Source organism: Malania oleifera, chromosome 13 (assembly GCF_029873635.1).
Source record: "Malania oleifera isolate guangnan ecotype guangnan chromosome 13, ASM2987363v1, whole genome shotgun sequence".
Lineage (NCBI taxonomy): Eukaryota > Viridiplantae > Streptophyta > Magnoliopsida > Santalales > Ximeniaceae > Malania > Malania oleifera.
Genome location: NC_080429.1, coordinates 27,976,071 through 27,995,837, shown reverse-complemented (window position 1 = coordinate 27,995,837; position 19,767 = coordinate 27,976,071). Strand labels below are relative to the sequence as shown.

The 19,767-nt window shown below is 34.7% G+C and overlaps 2 long non-coding RNA genes across 3 annotated transcripts; one reads left to right on the top strand and one right to left on the bottom strand.

The window, feature by feature from the left end:
* The first annotated feature begins 1,506 nt into the window (after positions 1 to 1,506).
* On the top strand, positions 1,507 to 7,759 carry LOC131146083 (uncharacterized). Its single transcript, XR_009134215.1, has 3 exons — positions 1,507 to 1,988; positions 6,342 to 6,640; positions 7,202 to 7,759. It is a non-coding gene; the product is annotated as an uncharacterized LOC131146083 (long non-coding RNA).
* LOC131146084 (uncharacterized) lies at positions 3,172 to 5,094 on the bottom strand. 2 transcript variants are annotated; one of them, XR_009134217.1, is made up of 3 exons: positions 4,479 to 5,094; positions 4,218 to 4,358; positions 3,172 to 3,651 (listed from the first exon to the last, which is right to left on the bottom strand). It is a non-coding gene; the product is annotated as an uncharacterized LOC131146084 (long non-coding RNA). The 2 variants fall into 2 exon arrangements; XR_009134216.1 differs by having other exon boundaries at positions 4,218 to 4,355.
* Positions 7,760 to 19,767: the final 12,008 nt, after the last annotated feature.

The following is a 19,767-nucleotide window of genomic DNA, read 5'->3' as shown; positions in this document are numbered from 1 at the left end:
CGATAGTACATATGCTTGTGCCTTGCATTCTTAATTTTGCAATGATTTGATGCCACTGCAAACCGGACAACAGTCTTAGATATGCAAAGACAAGAAATTTTACTCATTTGGACTTGTGGACGTATAATGGTTTTTTATATTGAATTATGCCTATTGTGAAACATTTTTCATTTAGGCCTTGTACTTGTTTTTACTCAGTTTTTATATTAAGTTTGTGAGATGTGGTGTGCTAATTGGTTTTTCTATAAGCACAACTCTGCGGTGCACTGTTCATATCGTCTATTTACAATGGCAATGTGGTGATTGCCATTTTGGGTCGAGACAACCTTCTTCACTTACCATAGCTAAATTTATGTACCAACAATATCATTTTTTTTCTTTTTTCTTTTTCCATTGCTTGGCACAAACATTGAACAGGAAGAACAAATTCATGTTTTGGGGAGAAAAAAAATAAGGTAAAATAGCCAATAGGAGTTTAAAGAAATGTGTTAGAAATGCGTTTCTATTTAAAACTTGGCTATTAAAAGTCGAAAAAAGTAAATTTACAAAATCAACCAATCTTAGGGTGTCATGTGTCGGTTATCGAGATGACTAAGTAAAAATTCTAGGTTTTGCGAGTCAAAATATTTTCTCTAGGTGGAAAAACTATTTTTCAAATTTGAAATTAAAATCCTACAATTTTTTTGTTTTTTTTTTTGGATTCACTTATCAAAAATAAATTTTCAACCCTCGTATGATATTTTGAAAATTTTATGAGGAAGAGAAGAGATACCCAAAATTTGATTTGAAATGCTAAAATTATCTACTTTGGTGGAATATTCAATTATATAAATATTTAGTTTTTTCTTGGAGTAATAATAACATTTCACTGTGATTTTTATATTTTCCTTTATTTTTATAAAATTAAAGGGAATTTATTGTTTATATATGTATATCATGAAAGTTTTCTAAGTTTTTCTTTGAAGTGGTGATAAGTTCATTGAGCAAATTTTATTTAAGGAATATATATATATTTAAAAAAATTATATAGTTAAGAGTGAAAAAACTAGGGAAAATGAGAAATATTAAGAAGAACAAAGAATAATAGTAAAAAAAGTATAAAATTATTTTATGTAGCCAAAGTGTCAAAGTCAAGCATTTGCTTTTTTACTGAAGGCATTTAGGTGAGATCACATATCTAAGCAAAAAAAGACAACGATAAAAAAAAAAAAAAATTTCTTTTAAAAAAATCTTTAAAAAATAGGGAAAATATCTTAGGAGAGTGAAGCCCACCAATGAGCTACCAGGAGAGTGGGCTGCACATGCCCAGGCATTTATACCCGTTTTTTATTCCTTTATTTTTTGGGATTTTTAAAATACTTTTTCCAATTTTTATATTGAATTTACTTCATAACCCCTACTAGTTGACGTTATTTACCTCTTCTTTATTATGAGAAATGATATTTTAAAGATTAAAAAGTCATACTTGCCCCTCTCTCTTCTCTTTTTGGCTATAAATAGAGTCATTGAGGGGTATGCTTCGACAAGCACTCTACTATTATTTTCTCCTCCGTCATTCTCTCTGCCTTCACTCCCAACACCTCCTCTCTCACCCTTGCAAATTGCACGAGCAAAAGACTAAGAAAGTGAGAAGGAAAATAAAGAAAAAGAGGAAACTGTGAGAAGATTGTGTGGGGGAAAGAGAATTTCTTCATGCTAGAAGTTCTCACTCTTCCACCCTTTCCAATCGTGTTTTCCATAAGGAGGGCCTCATTTTTCCATGCAAGAAAATGAAGAAGTGAGAGAACATAAAAGGAATAAAAGGAAAGTGTGAGAAAGATTGAGTGTGGGAGCAAGAATTTCTTCATTATTGAAGTTCTTACTCTTCCACTCTTTCCAATCTTATTTTCGAAAAAAAAATCCTCAAATCTCTACAGAAGAAAAGAAAAAAAAATAAGTAAAGAGGAAGAAAATCAAAAGGGGATCTCCCCCACTCTTACTTCTTGAAGGTAGTGTTTGCATCTTCTTCTTTATTTTTATTTTTTTTCGTTTTGGATCTTGGATCTTCTCCTACACTCTTCTACTTATCCCTTGACAATAAATCATTTTATTTTAATATAAAACATTTACAAAATAAAATTCTTCAAGACATGAAGGGAATGATTGAAAGATTTTTTTTGTATAAAAATAGTATATTAATCATATCACTTTTATATTTCTAAATCAATTAATGATATTTAGTCATTAACTCGTCCTAATTAATTACGCTACTTGTCGTCATTCATCTAGAAAGATCTCTCTCTCTCTCTCTCTCTCTCTCTCTCTCTCTCTCTCTCTCTCTCTCTCTCTCTCTCTCTCTCTCTCTCTCTCTCACTCTCTCTCTCTCTCTCTCCTCTCTCTCACACACACACACACACACACACATAGACACACATGATTTTTTTTCTCCTATTATCTCTATTTGTCACGATCAATTTAATATTTATCAACGAAGCTCACATATGCTTAACAAGCACTAGTTTCACCTCTCTTATATTTTGAAATCAACTAATGATATTTTGTCATTAAGTCTTCGTAATTAATAACGCTACTTGTTGCTATCCATCCAAAAGGCTCTCTCTCTCTCTCTCTCATGTAGACACACACATACATTTTCTTTTATTATATTTTATAGTAATCTAAATATTAAATAATAACAATTGTGTCTGTATATACAATAAGCATTGCCTTCTCGTCTCTCTTACTTTTCCCAATCTATGATTCTTTGTTGCTACCTTTTCAAGGGAAATATTGATTGGTGTGATATCACATGATTTGTAACGAACATACACATGGGTGGACCCTCCTTAGAGCTAATACTAGTGAAAATACCTTATTGCCCTTTTTAAAATCATAGGGACACACAAAAATCAAGCAAATCATAAAAAGGTGTCCGTAAAAACATTCCCGAATTTTCAAAATCTTTATAAAAAAAAAAAAAAAATTCTGAACATTTTTAATATTTTCCTAAATTTTTTGGGATTTTTAAAGAATTTTTCTCATTTTTTTGGGTAATATCATGTGGTAAAATACAAGAGAACCTAGTTTAACTTCCAAATGTCCAATATGATATGAATTGACCTTTTAGAACATGCATACATTGATAAGCAAACCAAGGTCATATCATGTGATAAAAAGAAGAATAATGTAGCATTTAAAAGCAATCAACAATTTATTGTGCTGATATATAAGGAAACTTGGTTAAAAGAGAAACCAACAACCATTATGGTCATATATAATGAAACATGGATCAAAAGGAAACCAACAACACATTATGGTCATATATAAGGAGTCGTGATTCAAAAAAGGAAGACCAACAACCATTGTGGTCATATAAAACGAAACATGAATCAAAAGGAAACCAACAACCATTGTGGTCACGTAAAAGGTAACATGACTCAAAAGGAAACCAACAACCATTGTAGTCACATAAAAGGGAACATGAATCAAAAGGAAATCAACAACCATTATAGTCACATAACAAGAAATATGGATCAAAAGGAAACCCACAACCATTCAAATCAAGAAAGTAATTTGACTTAATCCATAAACATCAAGGACGCAAGATTTAAGTCATAAATAAGAAAAAAGCAAACCTTAACAAGTTGCAAGCCTCCAAAGTAGCCCTACAACCTATTCAAACCAAAACCGATTAGATCAAATAAAGTTGAGGTTGAACGTTTTAAATCAAGAGAAAAGAAGAACGAAACCTAATCCTAGCCCACTTGGCCACCAAGACTGCCATGCGAAGTTGTCAAACTCCCTAACTCCCTTTAAAGCTCACTCATTTAAATACAAATACACAAGATAAATCAAATAAGAAGGAAGTAATCATTAAAGTATAAACACAAAAATGCTATTTTGCATAGTACTCATACCTTCAAAGCTCACTCCTTTAAACACAAATACACAAGAGAAATCAAACATGAAGCAAGCAATCATCAAAGTATAAACATAAAAATGCTATTTTGCATGGAACTAATATCTTCAAAGCTCACTCCTTTGAACACAAATACACAAGAGAAAACAAACATGAAGCAAGCAATCATTAAAGTATAAACATAATAATGTTATTTTGCATGCAACTCATACCTTCAAAGCTCACTCCTTTGAACACAAATACACAAGTGAAATCAAACATGAAGCAAGCAATCCTCAACGTATAAGCATAAAAATGTTATTTTGCATAGAACTCATACCTTTTGAAGATGTACTCCTTTTTGTGTGCTTTCTCCTTTTTCTTTTCTTTTTATTGGCTTGCAGCCCTAGCTTCCTTTTCCTCTTTCTCTCTTCTTGATCTCTTCTCCTCCAATCCTGAAATTGCTAACACAATAGGGCTGCTGTCCAAGACACGAAACCAAAATTACAAAGCTCCAAATATTAATCCGACCAACCAGAATGAAGAAGTATGAGTCACGAACAACTTGTAAAAATTACAACTCAATTGGACGAGAAATCACCATTCGATTGTCAAGATCAAGCTGATTGTGTGGGCACGTCCAATCCTGAATTCTCAGCAAACAATTTTCTTCTCTCCCTCGCCTTTCCTAGATGTCCCAAGGATGCACGAAACTCTTTTTATTTTTTTCTCCTCCTCTCTTCTTGTGTGGCCCTCTCTCCCTTTGCGGATGCCTCCTTCTTATAGGGTTAGGGTTTCATTCATCATTAAAAATAAATCAAACCATCTTAGGCAATTTTCTTTCTTTCCATGTGCGTGTTTTCCATTCGTAGAGATTTTCCATCATAGGCTCAACTGGATGTCTCCTACTGATTTCTTTCCATCTAAATCTCAAGCAAGTCCATTGAATTAGGAAACAAGTCATCGTTATTTATTTCAAATCATTCAATTTTGAGAAAGAAAAAATCATTCAATTTAATTGAATATTGGGGCATATTCCCCTTCTTTATTTTATTTAATTTTTTTTTTTTTTGGATTTTTTATATCATTTGATTTTGTTTTAAATTTTCTATCAAGCATTTAAGTTTCATTAGACCTAATTCACCCCCTCTTGGGTTACAACTAATTGGGACACCATATATCTCCCTTTCGATTTGATTTTTTAGGGCATGTATACCCCTTACATGGACGATAAACTAATGTAGGAGATATAAGTATATATAAAACCAAATGTCAAATGAGGTTTATATCATTTTTTTTCAAGTCTCAAGAGACGTTTATAAAAATTTTAAAATTTTAACGAAGGTCTATATCTTTTTACCAAACCTAAGTGGACATCAATGCTTTTTGCACTAATAAATATCACTATTTTTTTTCATCTGATTTCTCTCTCACTCTCAAATTATATATATATTTTTCTAATTTGTATATAATTAATTAAAAATACTTGTACCTATCCAAAATGGTCTACCTCTCATGTCTATCACGTTTATCAATTAATGGTGCTTTGTCTTTGTCTTCCTTGAACTAATATCACCTTTTTTTATTCTCCACTCAAGAAAGTCAGCTCTCTCTCTCTCTCTCTCTCTCCACACAAAAAGTTAGTAACCCTTCATTTTTTTTTCCTTCACCAAATAAGATATGCATGTCTCTTTCATATCAGTTACACTTTTATGTGTTTGTGTGTTTATGTCATTATCAATTTATATTTAAGTAATAATACTCATGTCCATCCTCGTTAATACTATTTGTCTTCATATATCCATCCAACAAAGCATTCTCTCTCTCTCTCTCTCTCTCTCTCTCTCTCTCTCTCTCTCTCTCTCTCTCTCTCTCTCTCTCTACACACACACATAAATACAAAAAATTAGTAAAGCTCCTTTTTCTTTGTGGTCCTCACCAAAAAAGATACTTTTCGCATCAATCTAAATCTCATCTTCCTTCTTTCCATGTCTATATATATCACATTTTAGTGCATTACAACCTTGTACCTCACTATTTCTTTCAAATTCATTAGTTCTGACTCTACCAAATTGTCTCTATCTCCCTCTTTCTCTCTCCCTCCCTCTCACAAGCTACATTACTTACTAGATTGCTGGTATTTCTTAATCTCCATCTAAGAACTATGAAATATCTTAAGTGTCTGTTAATGAGAATGTAGGATAAATCAATTTACATGAATACAAATCTTAGTGTCACTCTTCAATGAAGCAACCATCCTTTTATTTTTTATTTTTTTCCCATTCTTATACCATACATGATTCTATGACTTTTACTATATTTCTAGTTAACTCATTTAATAATCGCATTCCTTTCCCATTTGTGATTTTACATATATTAAAAGTTTTCGTTTACATCTTTCTTCTTTTGGTGGAGATATACCTTTGTTTTACTTATTCTGACTAAGTTTAATTATGTGTTACAGGAAAAAGAAGACTATACTTTAACTCGTTCTACGATCCTAGAGGAATCATCTTACGTACTATCTTTTGGATTTTAAAACCTCTAAAGGTGTAAAAGTAGTAACACATTTCTAAGGTACTTGATCTATGGTGGCGAGTTATCAAAAGCTTAATGGGTCATGACCTTTCTGCAAAATTTACTACTTTAATAGGGATGGATGGGATGGTGAAAATTAGGACACACTGTATGTCCTTTCGAGATGAAACATCTATAGAATATATCATTCTGAAAAGTGGAGCAAATTTCCTCCTTGTTTGCAAGGTAATCATCTAGAATTCATACCCTACATTTTCAAAGTTTCATTATGTATGTAATTATGTGTGTGTGTGTGTGTGTGTGTGTGTGTCTATATATGTATATATATAATAGTGGCAAAGTATCATCTAAATAATTTCAATTTCGCTAAGCTATTACATAATAGGATTGACACTACATGTAATGGTTGTCAAAATATTATGCAAGCCTAGAGTAGCTAGCTATAAGATATCTTTTAAAGTATATTTATTATTACCATCATGGTTTCAAGATTCTTAGCAATAGCTTCTTTTCTTTTTCTTTTTTTAAAGAAAAGGTAAGACTATTTTTTTCTTCTTAGATAATTCATGCTTAGAAAATTATCACTTGTAGCATATTCAAACAATTAGACTCAAATTAAAGCAAAAAAAAAAAATGTCTACTAAAATATTCTCTTTGCAAATAAATGTTAAAATACTTTGCCTAATGTCTTTATAAATACTTACTTGCAAAAGTGTATTTTGTATAAAAATTTCTTCAACTACCCAACTTGATTAATCTTTTGATGTGGGCCAATGTGGGATATAGGTTCATCAATTTAACTTCTCCTCAAGCTGCGAGGAGACTCTTCAAGGCACTCCCATATGCATTATGGGAGATCTTCAAGTTGAAGAAAACTTGTCAGGTTACTTATGCTCGCTTGCAGGCATGATGGATTTCTTTTGTAATATGTTTTGAGTTATATATGATTTTAGTTCTTGTGGATATTATTTCTATTGGGAGATCTATTGGGCTGTGAAGATGTTGGTGGCCCATCATAAAACCAATGGTTGGTTGAAGTTTTAGCCTACAAAGTTGCAGAAGATAGGAGGAATTTGCTGATTTCTTGTTGTCATGGCTTCTGCCTTACTCACTTTCTCTTCATGGCCTGGTGTTCATTAATTCTTTGTTATTTTTTGTTAACTTCATCATTTTATGGCTTTGTAGCCAAAATGAGCCTTTGCAAAGTTATGTATTGTGTTTTAATGTTTTAATAAGTGAACCTTGTAAGATGCAAGGAATTTTAGAGATGAGACTGTCCAATGAATTTTATTGTTCAATATTTAAGATAAAACTAATCAAATACATCTAATTGCTGTTGTACTATTTTTTAATTTTCTTTTTCAGTATGATTTAATATCAAGAAGCAGGTATATGCATGTAAGATCGACAAAAGTCATATTGCACAATGGAATTATTTAATAACATATTAATGTTTGTAGTGTTATTTATTTATTTTTCTTGTTGATTAAGTACTAATTTTTTCTATATATAATTTTAATTTTAAAAGTCAATTGTCTATAAATTATTTCAACAAATGATGACAAAAATTTTAAAAAAAAATATTCAGAACTTAAAACAAGAGGGTGATCATATTTGAAGAAGTGATAAATTGCAAAACAAAAGAATCAGTTAAACAAGATATGAGGTTGGGGTAAAGTATGTGTCTGCGTAGCAACAAATAACCTATTGGATATTCAAGGAAGCTGAGCAAGTCAACAACCAATAATTCGCCTTTTAAGCAATCAAAAGCACAACTATATATTGGATTATTAATAGAGTCGTCAACACGTATATGAAGTTTGGAGATCCAATGCGAATGGCTAGAAAATGTGTCTAGTTTATCTTTCATTAGTTTGAAATAGTCGCCTTAATTAATTACTTGGGTGTGATTAAATCACCTAATTAATTATTATAATATTTTGATTTTAAAGAGGATCTATGCTAAGCCCAAGTCCACTCTATAAAAGGCAATTTTTTTCCAATTTGCAAACCATAGCCATGCTTAAGAGTACGACTATGTGAGATGAAGGTACATCAATTCCATGAGTAATATCCTAATAACTTCAAATCATCTGAAACTTGGTTAAACAAGGACTAAATGATATATTAGAACATATTGTTTACCTTCTATTTAAATAATATTGAACCCTTTTACTGCCATTTGCTATCTTGATCAAGCATACAATGCTTGTTTTATTTTAGCAAATATTGAAAGCACACTATTTCCCAATTTCAAGCTCTATCATAGGATGAATAAAATAGTGAGAAATTACAGTGTGCAAATTAGAATATATAATGGGACCTTCAAAAAAATGGCCAAATATTGTATCCATCTTTGAGATGAAAACAAAACCCCCTCTATCATAAATGGTAAAAACTATGGATGGTGGTTTAGTGATTGCAATTAAAATCACTTGGGACTTGAAATGTCATGAAATGCTTTTGTTTATTACTTTATTTTTTGGATGTTTGACATCTTGTAATAAATTTAATAAAAATTGGCGTTCTAGTTCTAAAACCTTAGGATATTGGTACCATATGTAACATAGCATCAATAACAATGATTAGAAATTATAGTACAATATTGATATAGTTTAATTAGGGTTTATAATGCATGTGCAAAAGGGTCTGATCTATCTATTGAGCTAGTTTTTTTTTTGGAATTATATTAGTAGAGGACAGGTGATCTAAGCTCTATACAATTTGAAATATATTCCAAAAAAGGTCCAATCGATCTTAGACTTTATTTAGGTTTTAGATTTATCTACAACTACACTATTACATCCATATCTAGAGTAATTTTGTGCTTTTAGGGAATGTCATAGCTCAACGAACAATTAATGAGTCATGTGATCAAATTATCAATATAAGTAAAACAATAATTTTTCTTTTTCTTTCTAAAACTGAAATAATATAATTAATATATATCCCCACAGGAAAAAAGTATAGCTAACATAAGAGATGGGATGTGATGTAGGATAGGTATGGATGGCTTAGTCCTACTGATAACCCTCAAGCAAGCACATACACTTTAAACACTTTAACTTAGGAATTTAATCAACCAAACGTAAACATTATGAACTAAGTTACGATTCACATGTTTCAAGGATTTTGAAAAGGTGTATGACTTCTCCATAAATTGAATCCCAATTCTTTCTTCACAAAGAAATCAAGTTATATGTGAAAAAGATGCTATTCAAAAATTCAAGAAGGTAAGTTCTATGTTAGCACAACAATATTCCCACAGTTGATATAAGGAAGTGATATTATTTTTTAAAAACGAAAGGTTCAGGGTGACTTCAATCTCCTAAACTTCAAGGTTCAATCGCCTAAATAATTTATAAGCAGAATTTCTGACTGGGAGTAGCGATTCAGTCAAATGAGCCTATGTCTTCAGTCTCCTAAATGCCTACAGGTTTTTAATAAAATGCAGGAATTCAAAAGTTGTTTTAACAAGGATTGCTAGGCTTCAAGCAAGGGTTTAAAATCAAACAGGGGCTTAATAAAAATAATAATCTTACCAAAGGAAATCGTTGGATGACTTGATATTATCCACCACAAGCTTAGATCACGCTGAATATCCTTAGAATAAGCTTTGAACACAATGATAGGAGTAGAACTATTGTGAGTATATAAATGATTGTGTGGGTGTATGAGGGATAGGTGGGGATGATGACAATGCTGGATAGGGTGGTCTTTCACCACATAATCTCCAGAGAGAACGTTTGTAGTCTCACACTATGCAATCAAAATGATTGGACAAAGATTCAAGGTTTAGTGTTTAGCAAAGAAATTCTTCTTCAATATTCAACATAAACTTATTTTAGTTCTTAAAATGCCAAAGGATATAAAGACTAGCATGGGGGGACAATACATTAATCACTCACAACTCTCACACACAAGCATGGGGGACAAAGCATGGGAAACAAAGCATAGGGAAAACAAAGTATTCAACACTTACACTTAATTCTAACACAATAACTACTCATAACTTACTAAACACGCATGCAAGCTTAGTTGTCTTACATTTTTACAAATTAAATGTGGGACTCAAGCATGTGCCAAAAAGGAAGCTCAAACTCGTGTGGGCCCATGGAGCATAGCTGTGTGAGGTCCATATAACCAATGGGGCCAACATGGGTCTCATACTCAAACTTGCTTCAATATATCAGCTGGGGTCTTCACGCACTGAAAGTATTCAAGTAACTCCATGCATACCTACAAAACAATTTGAGAGTAGACATCGGGTGGTCGTCCACGTGTCACCATATTGGCAAAGGAAACAGTGAAGGCCTACTGATCCCCACCATCTCTCTCGGACCCAAAAGAATTCTTCTGCAAAGAATGAGAAGTGATGTACTAGGAATACAACTCCAGGTTGAGACTAAGGAGGTCTTCTTTAAGAATCCAGCTCCTCTCGGAAAGTGGCTTACCTCTCCACTTGACCAAGAGCTTTTGGTATGATCCTGCTCGTGTGAATGTTGTCTTGCCATCCAAGATCTCTTCAATCTCATCAAGTTTCTTTGGTATGGGTAAAGGTGGAGGCAAAGGTAACTTTGGGTTTTCAGGTTCATAAGGAGTGGGGAATGGCGTAGGATCGCCTGCAGGGTTAGAATTTGAAGGCTCCACAAAAGATTATGCTTCCAGAAAGGGGGTTAGATCTTCAACATTAAACACATTGCTTATACCAAAATCAATAGGAATATCAAGCATGTAAGCATTAGAACAAATTTTATTTAAAACTTTGAAAGGTCCCATCTTTTTTCCATGCAACTTTCTTACCTTTCTTACTGGAATCCATTTGGGACGAATACGAACCATAACCATATCGCCTTCTGAAAATTCTTGCAACCTACGATGTATATCAGCACTAGATTAATAATGCTCATTGTTCAAGTTAATTTTCATTCTTATTTCAAAGTGTAGATCATGTATGTACTTTGCAAAAGCATCAACTTGCTCACTCACTCTAGCCTGTGGGGGTAATGGGATGAGATCTATGGGCTTCCTAGGTTGGTAACCACGACAACCTGAAAGGACTCAATCCTATGGTTCTATTCACTAAACTATTAAATGCAAATTCAGCCATGGGAAGACACGAATTCCACGAACCTATTTTTTCACCCACTAGACAATGCAATAAGTCACCCAAACCCCTATTAACTACCTCCGTTTGCCCATTAATTTGGGGATGATAAGCACTAGAAAATTGGAGTTTGGTACCTAGTAATTCCCATAAGGCTTTCCAGAAGTAGCCTACGAGCTTCACATCCCTATCGAAAACAATGATTTTGAGAAACCTATTCTTGACAGTAATCTTGTTAATTGCTCTATTATCAATGCACGTCATCCAAGTGTCATCTTTCTTGGGAGTAAGGAGGGTAGGGCAGGCACATGGACTTATGCTCTCCTGAATAAAGTCATTTTTCCTCACTTCCTTATGTTCTCTAGGGTTCATTCTATAATGTGGTAAATTAGGCAGAGATGAACAAAGAACAAGGTCAATGACATATTGAGTGTCTCTCATAAGAGGTAACTCACTAGGTGGCTTAGAGATGACATCCTCAAACTTGGAGAGTATAGGTGATACTTCTAATGGTGTTTCATGCTAAGGAAGGGGTGTTTCAATCTCCCTAGTAACAACCACCGACACTACCTGTGTATCTCGAATTTCCTGCTCAAACAGTTGTTTACTTATGATATTCAATGATTCATCACTAGTTGTTGTCTTTTCCTTCTTCTTTTTCTCGCCTTTTGGCTTTAGCAGACTCAAAATAATTCTTTTGCCATTACACCAAAAGGAATAAGTGTCGGTACGACCATTATGTGAGACATCCAAATCATTCAACCAGTGTCTTCCTAAAATAATATGGGCAACATCCATAGAAAGGACATCACACCAAATTTCATTCTCATAATCACAAATCTTAATGGGGACTAGGCATTTATGGCTCACGGTCATGGTAATGGCATCAACCCTATATGGTTGTGGGTGTGGCTCAACTTTTAAACTCAACTTTTCAACTACAGATTTAGACACAACATTCAAACAACTACCACTATCAATGAGCATTTTGGAACTTTTATTTCCACACTTAATGTAAGTATGAAAAATAGAAGTATGGCGCCAATCCTCTTGTTCTCAAAGGATCACCATGATAAATTTAATAACATCCAAATTAGCATTTTTGATCTTCACTTGCTACTTCCTCAGGGATATAAGGTTGTTCTTGACCCAAATCTTCCTCTTCATCCTCTCTTTCAATTTCCAAATTTCTAGTTGGGCATTGCTTAGCAAAGTGGACTCTTTTCTGACACTTGTAGCACACATCATTCCCAAAATTTTGTTTTGAGGACCCATTCATGGGCGCCTTTCCTTTGTCCAATGGTTGTTGGACAGCGGGATTACTACCTTTAGAAGTCACTTGAGCAGTGTTGGTGGGACTAGTCTTCTCATATGATGTGGCCTTTCTTTGATAAGTGTGATTGGAAGTGTTCCATAATTTTTTTCCCATTTGAGCTTTACTCATTTGCTCACAATCATGTGACAAATTAAATGCATGCTCAAGTGAATCAATGTGATGGGGAAACAACTCTTTTCTCAACTCAGGTTTCAAGTCAATCATAAAACGAGAAATTTGTTGGCTATTACTTTCTTCCACACCACACCTAATGGAAAGCTCATCAAATTTGCTCATGTATTCGGTCACACTCAAATTTCCTTGCCTAAGGCTATAGAGTTGATCCATGAGGTATTCTCTATAGGAGATTGGGACATACTTTTCTTTCAACCTTTCTTTCATCAAGTCACAATGCTCTATAGGCCTATGACCAAGGCGAGCTTCTTGTCTTTCAAAATTCACCCAATGAAGCTTTACTTGCTCGGTCAACCTCATTTTTGCAAATCTCACACGATGTGGGTCATTCATGTTATACCAATAAAAATATAAATCCATTTCAGCCAACTAATCCGGAAAAAATTTTGGGTCCATTTAACCATCATATGTAAGGGCTTTAATTTTTGCTCTCTTCATCACATCCACATTTGGATCCTGATTTTACCTACAATATGGTCTCCTTGCTTGAAAATCCTCTCCATCATAATCCTTATCATTCCAGTTTGGAACATAAGGGTCATGACATTGGAACCTTCTAGGAGCATTTGATTTTTATGGAGGAGGAATAGGACGTTGTTCTTGAGGTGGTGTCCTCTCTCTTGGAGGATGGTTTTGTTCTCTAGAGTGATAAGAAGCAAGCTCACTGTCAACCTCAAGGGACTGTCCTAGATTTTCTTGTGGTGGGTTAGGAGCTAAACTAGTTTCCAGCCTCTCAATTCTTACAAACGCATTGGTCAAGTCTTGGGTCAAGACATGGACTTGGTCTTGCAGGTCATCTAAGAGTGTGTCACGGTCTATATCATTCCTATGACCATGACAACGATTCCCGATTCAGGTTGCCATCAAAATGCAATGACACAAGGGAAAGGAGCTCACGACTAAGGAGGGGAATTTTGGGGAGGCCAATTTGGCCAAGGGAAATGAGACTTTAAGGGTTCGCCTAACCTAACCTAGGCTCTTATACCAATATGATGTAGGAAGGGTATGGATGGCCTAGTCCTACTGATAACCCTCAATCAAGCAGATACACTTTAAATACTTTAACTTAGGAATTTAATCAACCAAATGTAAACATTATGAACTAAGCTATGATTCATATGTTTTAAGGATTTTGAAAAGGTGTATGACTTTTCCAGAAATTGAATCCCAGTTGTTCCTTCACAAAGGAATCAAGTTATATGCGGAAAAGATGTTATTCAAAAATTCAAGAAGGTAAGTTCTATGTTAGCACAACAATATTCCAACAATTGGTATGAGCAAGTGATATTAATATTGAAAACTAAAGGTTTAGGGTGAATTCAGTCACCTGAACTTCACGGTTCAGTTGCCTGAAAAATTTAGAAGCAGATTTTTTGACCAGAAGTAGTAGTTCAATTGACTGAACCTATGTCTTCAGTCGCCTGAACGCCAATGGGTTTTCAATAAAATGCAGGAATTCAAGAGTTGTTTTAACAAGGACTGTTGGGCTTCAAGTAAGGGTTTAAAATCAAACAAGGGCTTAAGAAAAATAACAATCCTACCAAAGGAAATCGTTAAATGACTTGATATTATCAACCACAACCTTTGATCACGCCTGAAAATCCTTGGAACAAGCTTTGAACACAATGATAGGAGTAGAACTGATGTGGGTATATAAATGGTCGTGTGGGTGTATAAGGAATAGGTAGGGATGATGATAGTGTCGAATAGGGTGGTCTCTCACCACGTGATTTCCAGAGAGAACTTTTGTAGTCTCACACTACGCAATCAAAATGATTAGACAAAGCTTCAAGCTTTAGCAAAGAAATTCTTCTTCAATATTTAACATAAACTGATTTTACTTCTTACAATGCAGAAGGATATATAGAGCAGCATGGGGGGACAATACATTAATCGCTCACAACTCTCACACACAAGCATGGGGGATAAAGCATGGGGAAAATAAAGTATTAAACAATTACACTTAATTCTAATACAATAACTACTCACAACTTACTAAACACACATGCAAGCTTAGTTGTCTTGCTTTTTTACAAATTAAATATGGGGCTCAAGCATGTGCCAAAAAGGAAGCTCAAAATCGTGTGGCACCCGTGGAGCATAGTTGTGTGGGCCCCACATGGATCTTGGACTCAAACTTGTTTCAATATATCAGTTGGGGAGTTTTAAAGTAACTCCATGGGTACCTACAAAATAATTTGATAGTGGACATAGGGAGGTCGTCCACGTGCCACCATATCGGCGAAGGAAACAATCAAGGCCTGCTGATCCCCATTAGGATGAGGTGTAGAGAGGAGATGAATTACCTCCATTTGTATAGTTCAAATGTGGGCTTTTATTCTCCCAATGAACTTTTTTTCAAAGAAATCTTTATTGTTTTTCCTCCTGGAAACTATTTGTGTTTACAAGAAGGAACAATATTAAGTATTTGATATAAATTGTATACAATTGAAATTATACTTTTCATTGCATCCAACAAGCTTTTATATATATATTCTTTCAATAACACTTGCACTGATTTCAACTTTTGCACCTATTTTTGTAGAAGTTGGGCTAAATATTAACGTGGTTGGTCTACTAAAGCATTCTCTAAACTATTGACTCACCTACATATTTTATGTTTTCCCCCAATTTTTTGTTGTATTTTTTTTTTTTTTCTTGGATTTATGCAACACAAAGTAAGTAACACTAAGATAGTGAAACCTCGCTTTTCATGCCACATATAAGGAGGGAGAATGAGTGAGGTGAGATGTGAAAATCAGGAGAGGATAAACAGGGCAAGCCTTAAGTGGCAAGAAGCGACTTCCTTTTATATTTAATAAAAATTTGAGAAATGAAGAGCAATATTATTGTGCAAATTAATGTGCAGTGGAAACCAAAGATCTTACAACTCAGCAAGCAACAGTGAAATATACAGAAAATATAATCACATATGATTTTTCACTATCTTCTTGTCAAAAAAGACAAATGAATTACAACATACAACATGTATATAGTTTTCCCTCTAAAACCCAACCAGTACAACTTCCCAATTAAAAATTTGAGAACTAGTGCTGAGTATTTGAGCAAAACCATCAACGGCTTTAGACATACCGTCAACAGTTTGAAGCTGAGACCAAACAGTCAATGTAACAGGACAAAAACAGTCGACTGTTTATTTTGCACTTGGCAAAACTATCTATGGTTTTAAAAAATTGTCCTCCTACATGGCCAACAACTCGTTTTCAACTATGTTTTCTATTTGCACATGCATTCCACTCAATATATGAGCCACATACTACAACAATCTCCACCTTGGTGAATATACACCCCTTACGAGAAAATCGAAAAACACAACCCACTGCTCCACTTGGGATAATAGGTTGGGACCGCCTCTCGTTTACTAACTGGATACTTAAGTTGTAATAACCCGAACCCAGAAATTAAAATAAAATAAATATAAAAGAAAGAAATAAAGGGAAATAAAAAGGAAAACTAGGGGAAAATGGATTTTGGCCGGTTCAAGAGAAAACCGACGATGATTTTCTGGAGTGGAGAGAAAATCGGAGACAATTTTCTAAATTTGCCGTGGGACGGTAACTGGGTAAATAGTAAATTTGGGGCGGTTAAATATAAAATCGGAGACAGTTTTCTGGACGTCTGAGAAAACCGTCAACGATTTTCTGTGCAGAGGGGATTATATAGAAGGATCCTGTGAGTGTTTCAAAAGAAAATAAAATTTTCTCTCTTCCTCTAACAAAACCCTACGGTTTCTTCTTATTATTCCCTTCAATTCTCGCTCCATTAAGGCTTATTTTGACGATCCGGAACCACCACAGGGTTCATGGGATCATTCTCTGCAAAGCTAACGGAGCAAGTTGTTGATTTGGGATTTTGGGGGCACCATCCCAAAATCAGGGTAAGTGAGATATTTTTAAGTTTTATTGTTAAATTGAAGTATATGGAACCTAGGAAGTATTAAATGAGTATTGTTTTGAGATTTGAGTAAGATGGGATTTTTGGAATACAGGGTCTCGTTTTCTGTTTGGCTTAGGCAGAAATCCCGAGGAGCAGGTAAGGGTAAAACGTTATAGCAGCTTTTTAATTGATTTTAAACCAGTTAAATTTGAGTATAAAATGATATATATTTAGGTATGATTTATCTGAACAGTTAGACATTTGGAAAATAATGATTTTGATTACATTTCATATTTGCGAAAAATTCGTGTGGTATGAAAATAACTTTCATAATTAAATGGTTGCGAGTACTGCTTGATTATTGTTCGCATGTGGCTACTGATTGGGTTATAAGTTCTATTTGGTTGTGAATACTGTTCAACTGTAAGTATTGTTTGATTGTGGATACTGTGGTAAATGTGTGGATGTGCTTGGATGATTGGTTATGCATTGGATGTGTGATGTGGTTCATGTAAATTGCGATATAGCATTGGCAGTAGTAAGAGGAGGTCGTTATATCGTACCTGATATAAATCGCCATGTAACGTAGGCAGTGGTATGAGGAGGTCATTATATGGTTATTTAGATTAAAGGGGTAAAACAGTGGCAGTGGAATAAGGAGTTTGTTTTACTGATTTACTATGAACGGGGTTGTGTGTATGGATTTGTAACTTGTGTGGTTGTGGTGCTTGTGTGGGCCATGATATATTACTGTGTGGTGTTAGTCCTGTGTGGACCAGCCCTATGTGGACCATGTATTCTATGAAGGTGTTAGTCATGTGTGGACTAGTCCTATGTAGACCATGTATTCTGTGAAGGTGTTAGTCCTGTGTGGACCATGTGTTTTGTATGGATGAGAGTCCTGTGTAGACATTATATTTTGTGTGGATATGAACCCTGTGTGGGTGTGAATGAAGACTATGTGTATATTCTTGTGTGGATGTGGGTCCTGTGTGGACTGTATCACTTGTGTGGTTATGGACCCTTTGTAGGTGTGCATGAAATATGTTTGTATCTTGTGTGGATTGGTTGTGGTATGTGTATATACGTGGATCTCTATGAAATGATGGCATTGGATGTGTGTAACTATAATTACATAAGTATTTATGGTAAAGTAGAATTCTCCACCTGAGGGCTTGCTGAGTAAAGTGAGTGCCCTGGTAATTTTCTATTGGTACGAGAGAAGAGGGAAGCTACTTGTAAGGGAGGGTAAGCTTCCCTATTCTCGGAGACTTTACCTGGATACATAACCCGAGGGCTTACTGAGTAAGGTGAGTGCCCTGATATTATTGCTAAAGCAGAGGGAAGTTACTTCTATGGACGGGTAATTTTTCCTATTCTCAGGAATTAACAATAAAAGTAACTATGATTGTGTGTATAATATCATATGACAGTGTGGTTATTAGTGATGTGACTTCTTAGCTTTTATGTTATTGATTATTAGATAATTACTTTTGAAATGTATTAAACTCTCCACCACACATTGTATATAGCTTTTTCTTTCTTACTGAGAGGTGTCTCACCTCGTCAAATTACTACTCTTTTCAGGTGACTCACTCAAAAAATGAGCAGTTCGGAAGCTATCCCAAGTATAGGAGTTCAGTCATGTAATAATTAGCCCATGAGCCAGATCATCTCCTCGGGGAATGTAGTTTAATTCCAAATTTCATGTAATCCCAATGAAAAGAAGAAAAGAAATTTTTACTAAACACAGTTCAAATTCGGGTTTTTCGAGATGTTTGAGATTTTCTTTTTACGAATTAAAAGAACACGCAATTTAAATTTTAAATCCTAACACGCACTAAATTCAATAACGAGAAAAGAAACCCTATGTTTAATCAGGCACGAGTTGAGATCCACATTGAACTTCGGACAAAACTAAAGACGGTAACTTTAAACAAGAGCTACACGTGCAATAAAAAAAAACTCAAACAACACAAAAAAAACAAGAAATAACTTTAACTCAATAAAAAAAACTAAAATTTAACTCTTTAATAATGAAACGATGATGTAACACGATAAAAATTCGAACTGAAACAGAGAAGAAGATGGAGCGCGGCAGCAAAGCAAAGAACTCCTCAGGTTGGCAGCTGTCGGCAACACACAGCAGGGAACAAGAGCTTCGATTTCTTAGATGGCAGCATAGCGGTGGCAACTGGGAGTTCTCGGGACAGGAGCAGTAAGGCAGGTCGTGGGACAACAGCTCAGCAGGCCGTGGAAGCTTCGGCTGTGTGGTGTTGCAGCAGCAAAGAGAGTTAGAGAGAAGGGAGTTCGGCTGGGAAGAGAGAGCTGAGAGGAAGGAAAAAGGAGAAGGAAAGAAGAGGGAGCAGGGAACTGAGAGGGAGAGTTCAGAGAGGGTGAGATGGAGAGGGACCAGAAAAGGGCAAGGAGAGAAAAGAAGAGAGAAGAGGAAGAAGAGAAAGGAGGAGAAGGAGAGGATTGAAAAGAAGGGTGCTCCTCTACTGGAGAAAAGAAGAGAAAAATATATAGGGGGAGAGACCTACCCAGCACACGGCTTGATGGAGGAGTCCGACCCGACTGCATGGCCAAGTCAAATCAGGTAAATGTTTATCTTTTTTTTTTTTTCTTTTTTCTATTTCTTATTTCTTCTTTCTTCTTCTTTTTATTTCTCAGTGAACAATGGCGATTTCAACCATCCTAGAGCTCATATCTCTCAAAGCTTAAAACACGAAAATTGTAGATAATTTTCTCAGATTTCCACAGAATTTTGAATTACCTTGATCGAAGCTCAGACGAGAAAATTATGCATAGATTACAAAGTAGCATCGTTTTTAGCTT